At 40.8% G+C, this 11,559-nt stretch overlaps 1 pseudogene; it reads left to right on the forward strand.

Moving 5' to 3' along the window:
• The first annotated feature begins 4,531 nt into the window (after nt 1-4,531).
• Nucleotides 4,532-9,408, forward strand: LOC115834082 (annotated as a pseudogene).
• Nucleotides 9,409-11,559: the final 2,151 nt, after the last annotated feature.

Genomic DNA, 11,559 nt, shown 5'->3' on the forward strand with positions numbered 1-11,559 from the left:
AGAGTTGAGTGGAGTGGAGTGGAATGGGAATGAATAGAGTGGAGTGCAGTGGATTGGAGTGGAGTGGATTCCAGTCGAATTGAATGGAATGGAAAGGAGTGGAATGCAGTGGACTGGGGTGGAGTAGAGTGGAGTGGAATGGAATGGAATGGGAGGGAATGGAATGGAATGCAATAGAATGGAATGGAATGGAATGGAATGGAATAGAGTGGAGTGGAGTGCAGTGTAGTTCAATGGAGTAGAATGGGATAGAGTGGAGTGGAGTGGAGTGCAGTGTAGTTCAATGGAGTAGAATGGAATGGAGTGGAGGAGTGGAGTGGAATGGAGTGTAATGGAATGGAATTGATTGGAATGGAAAATAATGGAATGGAATGGAGTGCATTGGATTGGAACGGAATGGGAAGGAATGGAATGGAGTGGAGTGGAGTTGAGTTGAGTGGAGTAGAGTGGATTCCAGTGGAATGGAATGGAATGGAAGGGAACGGAATGGAAAGGAATGAGATGGAATGGACTGGAGTGGATTGCATTGTAGTGGAATGCAGTAGAAAGAATGGAGTGGAGTGGAATCAATGGAATGGAATGGAGTGGAGAGGAGTGCAGTTGAATGGGAAGGAATGGAATCCATTGGAGTGGAGTGGAGTCATTTCGAATGGAATGGAATGGAATATAATAGAATGGAAAGGAATGGAATGGGATGGAATGGAATGCATGGATTGGAGTAGAGTAGAGTGGAGTGGAATGGAATGGAATGGATGGGGATGGAATGGAATGCAATGCAATGGATTGGAATGGAATGGAATGGAATGGAATGGAATGGAATGGAATGGAGTGGAGTGGAGTGGAGTGGAGTGGAGTGGAGTGCAGTGTGGTGGAATGGAGTAGAAAGGACAGGAGTTTCACTATTAAATGTATTCAACATTACTATCAATCCTTTGGTCAAAATTTCTTTACTCACATTTTGCTTGATGCACTTGGATAGACTGTTCAACAAAGTGTGAGTAGTGAATTCCTCAAACTCTTGCATATTTAAAATTACATTTTTGAACCTTGATGCTTGAAGTGCAGCTTGGGTAACGGGTGGGCTTTAAGCCAATTTTGGCATGTAAGGGGTTGAGTTTATTAGGCATCAGCACCTCTGAAAATCGTGGGGATGCAGGCTTAATTTCAACACTATTCTAAATACTTGAAAGATATTATATAATTCTTTAATAAACTCCTGTGTCTACAAATGGTTCAGATTAACTCAATATCCATGATTAAACATCTATAAAATCAAGGCACTGTTATTACTGGAGACTTGCTGGCTATTCTATGAGAGGAGGTATTGTTATTGTAAACTCATCCTCTCATAAAATTGTATCATATTACTCATAAGCAGACCTTCATATTCTATTCCTATTTTGGCATTTTAAAATAAGATATCTTTGAAACACTTGAATTCAAAGAGAGAATCTGAATAGTTTTTAAAATGCCAATGAAATGCCATTTCTTCATGCTTGAACAACTAAAAATTGAGTAAAGTTCTTCTCTTCAAACTTTCTGGAACATTTTTTATCTCAATTCTAAGAAAAATCACAATAGGTTTTAACCACAAAAGTTAGAATATTCTAAATGTTAGGGTGGAAAATTTTTTTAAATAATTATATTATTTTAAATTATTTAAAAATTAAATAATTTTTTTCATCATAGTGACGGTGTGCTAAATGTTTTTAAGTCACATATTACTGTAGACATTTAAGTCAAGATTCTAAGAAGCAGTTCTGAAGTCCAAAATTTAGGTTCATATACAATGATATTTAATATATATATATATTTGCATATAAATTAATATATGTGAGCCATGTTTCAAATAGTTGAGAGATTATTATATCAAAGATTCTTGATTATATAAAATGCCAATTACTTATAGGCATACCTGCTTTAATTACAAAGGCAGTTGTAGTTGATTCTACTCTTGCTACTGGCATTTATATGGAAATAATATTATGGCCTGCGGAATATTTAGGCAAATTTATCCCTCATATGATCAGAAGAACAATGCAAGATAGTTTATATCTGAAAGGAAAAACACCTTTATACGGTTCTGAAAGCCTAAATCATTAACAACTTGGATAATAATTAGCATAAAAATACACAAACATGCGCTCTTCCTTGCAGTAAGTACACAGTGACAACAGAATCAAAGCATGTGGCTACGTGCATGTTTCTATTTCAAGACGCAGAGCACTCTATTCCTCTTCTCTGCCCTTTCTAGATGGCACAATTCCTCATGAATCTAAGTGCCGTCATAGGATGGATTAGGGTGACCTGCCATTTGTATGCAACTGATCTCTATTTTGGAAGTAAAGTAAAAACATATTTTTAAAAGATAATTTCAAATTTCAGTGCAAACTAGCATGGTTTCACCCCTTTTCTTTGTAACTTTTTTTATAAGGTTGGAAAAGTAAGGTAGGCTTTAGTAGGGTTTTTAATCAGAAGTTTTCAAAGTGAGACGCAAAATGGTGGCGCCAACACATTTCAAGTCTGCTACATTTTGAATACACTTATTGGAGAAAAGAACTTCTCATCATTTTTCTCTTACAGGAAAGGAAATAACATGTACAGTTGACCCTTAAGCAACACGGAGGTTGGGGTGCTGGACCCCTGCACATTAGAAAATCCACTATAACTTTGACTCCCCCAAAACTTAACTACTAATAGCCTACTGTAAGCCTTACAAATAACACAAGCAGTCAATTAACACATATTTAACATGTTATATGTCTTATATACTGTATTCTTAACAAACATGCCAGAGAAAAGAAAAAGAAAATCATAAGGAAAATATATTTACTAGTTATTAAGTGGAAGTAGATCATCAAACAGATCTTCATCCTCATCCTTTTCATAGGCAGGGTGTGGAGACGGAAGTAGAATTGTCGGTTTTGCTAAGTGGACCTGCAGAGTTCAAATCCCAAATCATTTCATCATTTCCTTTCATTTCATCATTTCATTTCATTTCATCATTTCATCTCATCATTTCATCATTTCATTTCATTCTTTCATTTCATCATTTCATTTCATCATTTCATCTCAATATTTCATTTCATTTCATCATTTCATCATCTCATCATTTCACCATTTCCTGATTTCATTCCATCTCATCCTTTCATTTCATCTCATCATTTCATCATTTCATCTCATCATTTCATTTCATCCTTTCATTTGATTTCATCTGTTCATCTCATTTCATTTCATTTCACTTCATCAATTCATTTCATTTATCTCATCATTTCATTTCATCATTTCATCATTTCTCTTTATTTCATCATTTCATTTCATCAATTCATATCATTTCATCATTTCATTTCATCATTTCACTTCATTTGATTTCATCTTTTCAGTTCCTCATTTCATCATTTCATTACATTTCATCCTTTCATCTCAACATTTCATCCTTTCATTATGTCATTTCATCATTTCATCTCATCATTTCATTTCATCATTTCATCATTTCACTTCATCTTATCATTTCATCATTTCATCTCATGGTTTCATTTCATCTCATCATTTCATTTCATCTCATCATTTCATCATTTCATCTCATGGTTTCATTTCATCTCATCATTTCATTTCGTCTCAGTATTTCATTTCATCTTTTCATCTCTTCATTTCATTTCGTCTTTTCATTTCATCTTTTCATTTCATTTCGTCTTTTCATTTCATCTTTTCATCTCATCATTTCATCTTTTCATCTCGTCATTTCATTTCATCATTTCATCATTTCATTTCATTATTTCATCATTTGACTTCATTTCATCGTTTCATTCCATTTCATCATTTCATATAATTTCTTCATTTCATCATTTCAACATTTCATTTCATTTCATCATTTTATTTCATTATTTCACTTCATCATCTCATTTCCTTTTCATTTCCTCGTTTCATCATTTCATCATTTCATTTCATCATTTCATTTCATCATTCCATTTCATCATTTCATCATTTCATTTCATCATTTCACCATTTCATTTCATCTCATCATTTCATTTCATTTCATCATTTTATCATTTCATTTCATTTCATCATTTCATTTCTTCATTTCATCATTTCATCATGTCATTTCATTTCATTTAATTTCATCTTTCCATCATTTCATTTCATTTCAGTGATACATGTATTTAAGTGCTAATGTGATGCCCAGGAGACACCCTATTTCCCTTTGTAAAACACCTCCTTCAACAAAAGGCAACCTCTCATGGCTGGCGAAGTCTACAGGGATACCAGCCTCTCTTCAACCACAGAATTTGATTTAGAACCTCAAACAGCACCTCAGTTTCATAAAAACTTAAGACACAAACACAACACTTGGTTGTAAGTGAGCCAACAGTTTCTTTTCTCTTTCTCTATTCAAGGCTTAAGGCCGTATCTCCCCAACTACGTTCAGTGGAAGAAAAGATCCCCTGGACAAAAAAGTTTGAGAACTTTTGTTGCATGACTTCTCAGAACCTTAAAACACAAATCTTCATCTGCAGGGATCTTCAGGAGGGCGATGGCTGATGCAGCACAACTTTCTTTCACAGGAGCATCGTGCAGAATACAGTATGAGATACAGAAAGGCTGCAATGAGTCTTTTGAAGGGCCCGGGCCTTCGTGGGGGTGGGGTAGGAGCTCTGCAGATAGCACCTGAGTAGGAACATTCAGTTTGCTTTTTTTTTCCTTATTGGCAAAACTGTGTGTGCACCATGAATGAAGCTGGTCTCCCTTATCCATATCAAAACTAAACCCAAATTAATTGGCTAACTTGGGACTCAACACCTCCAGGAGCCACGCGGAAGAAAGCTCCACCACATTTTGAAGTAGCTTACCTCATCATATTTGAGGAAAGCAAAACGCTTATGACCAGTATGCTGCTAATACAAGGTTACAGATAATGCTGTATGAAAAATTACTTTTCCCAATCATAGCTGGCACAGTCCACATTTTGCATTACAGTTTCCCCCCCTTTTTTAAATTTTAAACACAGGTCTTTTTCTCTTATTTTTTTAAATTTTAATTTAATTATACAAGACGGAGTCTCAGTATGTTGCCCAGGCTGGTCTTGAACTCCTGAGCTCAAGTGCTACATCCGTGTCCACCTCTCCAATTTCTGGGATTACAAGCCTGAGACACTGTGCCCAGCCTTAAACACAAATCTTAATTCATTCTTACAATTATCCTGAGCTTAGAAAAATGGAAGGGGAAGAAAAATGGCAAGCAGGTAGGCTGACTTCAGCTTCATTATTTGGAGGGACAATTTGCTTGGTTAAAACATGCTACTGCCCACAAAGGCCAAAACAACAGAAAAATACAGACTTCTATAAACAGATTTTATATGAGACAGCAGTTTGAATGGAGACTTTTTCAATGCAAATGACAAACAGCTGTGCTTGAGAATAAATGAAAACGAATTTTTTTATCTCAACAGCTGTCCTGAGAGCACCTCTCTACATCTCTATCTGCATTCTGGAATCAGGGAGAAAGCCAAAACGGACGACAAGACACTAGATCAGCCATGTCCAATCCTTTGACTACAAGGACTTTTCCGCCTATCTGTGGTGGTGGGTATCATGAAAATTATGCACAAACCTTTTTTTTTTTTTAAGCTCATCAGCTCTCGTTAGCATTAGTGTATTTTATGTGTGGTCCAGGAACATTCTTCTTCCAATGTGGCCCTGAAAAGCCAAAAGACTGGATACCTGTGCACTAGGTCAAAAGACTACTCCTTCTGGAAGCAATTGTAAAGAATTTCCGACATTATCTTCACATGAAATCCAATGGATAGTGGGACAGAATGCAAAATCTTCAAGAATTTTTGTTGTTTTTTTTTTTTTTTTGAGTCAAGGTCTTGCTCCGTGGCCCAGGCTTGAGTACCCTGGTGAGATCACAACTCAGTGCAGGCTCAAGTGCTCCTCCCGCCTCAGCCACAGTAGTAGCTGGGACTGCAGATGCGCACAACCACTCCTGGCTAATATTTTATTTTTTGTAGAGACGGGGTCTCACTATATTGTCCAGGTTGGTCTCAAACTACTTGACTCAAGGGATCCAGGACAGGATAACAGGTGTGAGCCACCACACCTGGCCATGTGCATGAACTTTTAAGACAAATACAAGGCCCCACAAAAATTAAGGTTTTCCCATCTAATTTCCAGGGAATCCTTTGTTGCAAGGATGAGAAGCCCTTAAAAGTACACAGACAACTCCAAAGATTCAAGACAGTTCATTTGGGCTGAGCCAGCCCACTGGGCAGACTGACCTTCAAGAAAGGCCCACCCATGACATACACCAGATGGCTCTCCAAGAATCTCTCCAGTCCTCAGTGTCCCTAAGGTACTGGACAGAGCTAGGAAAGCAAACCCATTTGCTTCTTCCTGCAGAAAACCCCTTGAGGTCAAGACCCCACAATCAGACCCCACAATCCTGAGGATGGAGTGGCTCACCCTCAGTCAACAGGCCAGACTTAAGGTGGTATAATGTCTTAACCAAGGGTGTGGGCCTCCAGGTATGACTCCCAACTCAGTGCTCGTTTAATAACCAATCTTTTTTTTTTTTAACAGAAGCAATAAAAATTTTATTATACTTTAGGTTTTAGGGTACATGTGCACAATGTGCAGGTTTGTTACATATGTATCCATGTGCCATGTTGATTTCCTGCACCCATTAACTCATCATTTAGCATTAGGTATATCTCCTAATGCTGTCCCTCCCCCCTCCCCCCACCCCACAACAGTCCCCGGAGTGTGATGTTCCCCTTCCTGTGTCCATGAGTTCTCATTGTTCAATTCCCACCTATGAGTGAGAACATGCGGTGTTTGATTTTTGTCCTTGCGATAGTTTACTGAGAATGATGTTTTCCAGTTTCATCCATGTCCCTACAAAGGACACGAACTCATCATTTTTTATGGCTGCATAGTATTCCATGGTGTATATGTGCCACATTTTCTTAATCCAGTCTATCGTTGTTGGACATTTGGGTTGGTTCCAACTCTTTGCTATTGTGAATAGTGCTGCAATAAACATACGTGTACATGTGTCTTTATAGCAGCATGATTTATAGTCCTTTGGGTATATACCCAGTAATGGGATGGCTGGGTCAAATGGTATTTCTAGTTCTAGATCCCTGAGGAATCGCCACACTGACTTCCACAATGGTTGAACTAGTTTACAGTACCACCAACAGTGTAAAAGTGTTCCTATTTCTCCACTTCCTCTCCAGCAACTGTTGTTTCCTGATTTTTTAATGATGGCCATTCTAACTGGTGTGAGATGGTATCTCACTGTGGTTTTGATTTGCATTTCTCTGATGGCCAGTGATGATGAGCATTTCTTCATGCTCCCATTCACAATTGCTTCAAAGAGAATAAAATACCTAGGAATCCATCTTACAAGGGATGTGAAGGACCTCTTCAAGGAGAACTACAAACCACTGCTCAATGAAATAAAAGAGGATACAAACAAATGGAAGAACATTCCATGCTCATGGGTTGGAAGAAACAATATCGTGAAAATGGCCATACTGCCCAAAGTAATTTATAGATTCAATGTCATCCCCATCAAGCTACCAATGACTTTCTTCACAGAATTGGAAAAAACTACTTTAAAGTTCATATGGAACCAAAAAAGAGCCCGCATCGCCAAGTCAATCCTAAGCCAAAAGAACAAAGCTGAAGGCATCACGCCACCTGACTTCAAACTATACTACAAGGCTACAGTAACCAAAACAGCATGGTACTGGTACCAAAACAGAGATATAGATCAATGGAACAGAACAGAGCCCTCAGAAATGATGCTGCATATCTACAACTATCTGATCTTTGACAAACCTGACAAAAACAAGAAATGGGGAAAGGATTTCCTATTTAATAAATGGTGCTGGTAAAACTGGCTAGCCATATGTAGAAAGCTGAAACTGGATCCCTTCCTTACACCTTATACAAAAATTAATTCAAGATGGATTAAGGACTTAAATGTTAGACCTAAAACCATTAAAATCCTACAAGAAAACCTAGGCAATACCATTCAGGACATAGGCATGGGCAAGGACTTCATGTCTAAAACACCAAAAGCAATGGCAACAAAAGCCAAAATTGACAAATGGGATCTAATTAAACTAAAGAGCTTCTGCACAACAAAAGAAACTACCATCAGAGTGAACAGGCAACCTACAGAATGGGAGAAAATTTTTGAAACCTACTCATCTGACAAAGGGCTAATATCCAGAATCTACAATGAACTCAAACAAATTTACAAGAAAAAAACAAACAACCGCATCAAAAAGTGGGCAAAGGACATGAACAGACACTTCTCAAAAGAAGACAGATATGCAGCCAAATAACCAATCTTTGTTAATTCTCCTTAAGAGGGGTTCCTGGCAAGTCAGTTCTCCCTCAGGCCTTCCGTTTCCTCACCTACAAGGTGAGAGGGCTGGACCAGATGGAAATTCGGGGGGTAAGGGGATGTCAGCGCGCAGCCCAACCCGCCCACGGGCCCCTAGAGCCTCCATCCAAGTTCCCACCACTCACCCGCCCCACAAATCCTGCCCAAGGTGAGGGCTGCTCCCCGGGTCCTCCAGCTGCCGCAAAAGCGAGTGCAGGAGGGAGGGAAAGCCTCCAAAGGGGCTACGCGGGCTCAAGGATGCAACTGGGCCAGGAGTGAACTGGGGCCAGGAGGGAGGTGTTCGGGCCGCTCCTGGAACCCAGCCCGGGTCCCCGACCCCCTTACCTCCAGGGTCGGTATCTCCTGCTGGGTGAGGTCCTTGGACACAGCGCACTTGGTGCGCAGCCCGCGCAGGCTGCCCATGGAGATGCCGATGAGCTTCTGGAGCTGCCCGCACTGCTACAGCGCCGGGCTGGCCGAGGCCCCTGAGCCTCCCTCCGTGGCCGCCGCTTCATCCCCGCCACCGCCCTCCTTCTACTCTCCCATTGCCGCCCCTCGCTGTGCCGCTCTATGCAGGCAGCAGCGGCCGAGGCAGGGAGCCCGGGGCGGGGGCGCCTAGGGGAGGAACCCGGGAGCTGGGAGAGCTGGAGCAGGAGCGCCCCTCGGCGCTGCCCGAGCCAGGATGCTGGTAGAGTTGGCAGCCAAGTCTGCCGCTCCCGCCCTCAGAGCCGCGGCGCCGGGGGCAAAAAGCCGCGGCGGGGGGACAAGCCGCGAGAGCGGGAGGCAAAAAGCCAGGAAAAGCGGCGGCGGCGGAGTCAAAAAGCCGCTGCGGTGAGGGGGGCAAAAAGCCGGGAAAAGCCGCAGCGGTGGGGGGCGAATAGTCGCGAAAAGTCACGGCAGCCAAAATCCCCGGCGGCGGGGGCAAAAAGCTGCGGCAGCGGGGGCAAAAAGCCGCGGCGGGAAAAAGCCGCGGCTGTAGGGGGGCAAAAAGCCGTGGGGGCGGGGGCAAAATAGTGGAAATGGGGTAGAAGGCCCGCACAGCTTGGCATTGCTGGAGTGTGATGTGGAAGGAAAAGTTCAGTCCAAGACAAAAAAAGATGGAAGTAGGCTTGACTCAGTGCAGCTAAGAACCCAGATATTATCTTGAGGGTATTAACTAATAAGCAGTTTAAATCAGAATGGCACATTCTGATTTGTTTTTTGTATGTTCACGTTTGGCAGGCATAGATACTATTTGAAGAGAGGAAAGTCAGTAGATAAAGGTGACAAACTTAAATATGTCCCAAGTCTAGAAACAAGAGACTAAGGGGATAACGACCTTTCAAAATCAAATGCAAGATTTGAAAACTGATTGGCTGGGGGATGAGGAAAAGGCAGGTCTTGAAGGTCAATCCTGTTTTGCTTTAAGTTGTTAGGGGGTGGTTTTATCACATATTGTAGAATATGTCATTTCGGTTTTGAACATCTTGAGTTAAATTGTCCTAACATATTTTATGAATTTGATTTTCTTCCCTGTGAAGCTAATATTTCAAAAACTTAAAGAGTATAGATTTTCAACTTGTATGCAATTTATTAAATTATCTCTAGACTGCTGGTTTCAGGAGGAGGCTCATGAATATTCTATTTGCAGAGAATATATCAGGAGTTAACAACAGCTTCAATATTTGTGGACAACCAGTTAACTGAGCCACCTCCTAGTGTATTTACTTGGGAAATCTTAGCTGAAGATATTCAATAATGAACCAACAGTGGCTACAAAATTCAATATTTAAGTATATTTCATTGTAATTAATTTGAATTTCAGTAGCCATATACAGCTAATATTTACTACATTGGACAATACAATTAAGAGGAAAAAATTAATAACCATCTCTAATACCACATGCCAAAATCCTCATAAATTTATTCTAGCTAAAGCAGTTCATCACAAGCAGCAGTTGAAAGCACCAACTAAACCAGCTGTGGTTAATTCATTGTTCTCTCAGAACCATCTCTTCTCTGAACAAAACAAGTAGAAGAGTTAATTGTGAATGCAATTAACATTCATTCATTTTCCTTGCCATCAAACACTAAAAACCCAGCAGCAGGATTCTGGAATCCTATGTGAGGGAAAAACACTCAGAACCCAACAGCAGGGTTCTGGAATCCTATGTGAGGGACAAACACTCCGAACCCAGCAGCAGTGTTCTGCAATCCCAAGTAAAGGAAAAACACTCAGAACCCAGTATCAGTGTTCTGCAATCCTAAATGAGGGACAAACACTGAGAACGGAGCAGCAGTGTTCTAGAATCGTTTGTGAGGGACAGACACTCAGAACCCAGAAGGAGTGTTCTAGAATCCTTTGTGAGGGAAAAAACATTAAGAACATCATTGCAGTGTTCTGAAATAGTATGTGAGGAACAAACACTCTGAACCAAGCAGCAGTGTTTTGGAATCCCATGTGAGGGACAAACACTGAGAACCAAGCAGCAGGGTTCTGGAATCCCATGTGAGGGACAAACACTGAGAACCAAGCAGCAGGGTTCTGGAATCCCATGTGAGGGAAAACCACTCAGAACCCAGCAGCAGTGTTGTGGAATCCTTTGTGAGTGACAAATATTCAGAACACTGAGACTCTGTTCTGGAATCCTATCTGAGAGACATTCAGACACTCTTAGAATTGTTCTGTAATCTTTATGAGGGACAAACATGCAGAACCCAGCAGCAGTGTTGTGGAATCCTTTGTGAGTGACAAATATTCAGAACACTGAGACTCTGTTCTGGAATCCTATCTGAGAGACATTCAGACACTCTTAGAATTGTTCTGTAATCTTTATGAGGGACAAACATGCAGAACCCAGCAGCAGTGTTCTTGAATCCTTTGTGAGGGACAAACACTCAGAACCCAACAGCACTGTTCTGGAATCCTAATTGAGGGACAAACCCTCAGTACCCTGTAGCAGTGTTCAGGAATCCTATGTGAGGGACAAACACTCAAAACCCAGCAGCAGAGCTCTGGAATCCTTTTTGACGGGGCAAACCCTCAGAACCCAGCTGCAGTGTTCTAGAATCCTTTGTAAGCGGCAAACACTCAGAACCCAGCTTCAGTGTTCTAGAATCCTTTGTGAGGGAGAAAAACTCAGAACTCAGCTGCAGAGTTCTGTAATCCTCTGTGAGGGACAAACA

Source organism: Nomascus leucogenys, unplaced genomic scaffold (genome assembly GCF_006542625.1).
Source record: "Nomascus leucogenys isolate Asia unplaced genomic scaffold, Asia_NLE_v1 000453F_547885_qpd_obj, whole genome shotgun sequence".
Classification (NCBI taxonomy): domain Eukaryota; kingdom Metazoa; phylum Chordata; class Mammalia; order Primates; family Hylobatidae; genus Nomascus; species Nomascus leucogenys.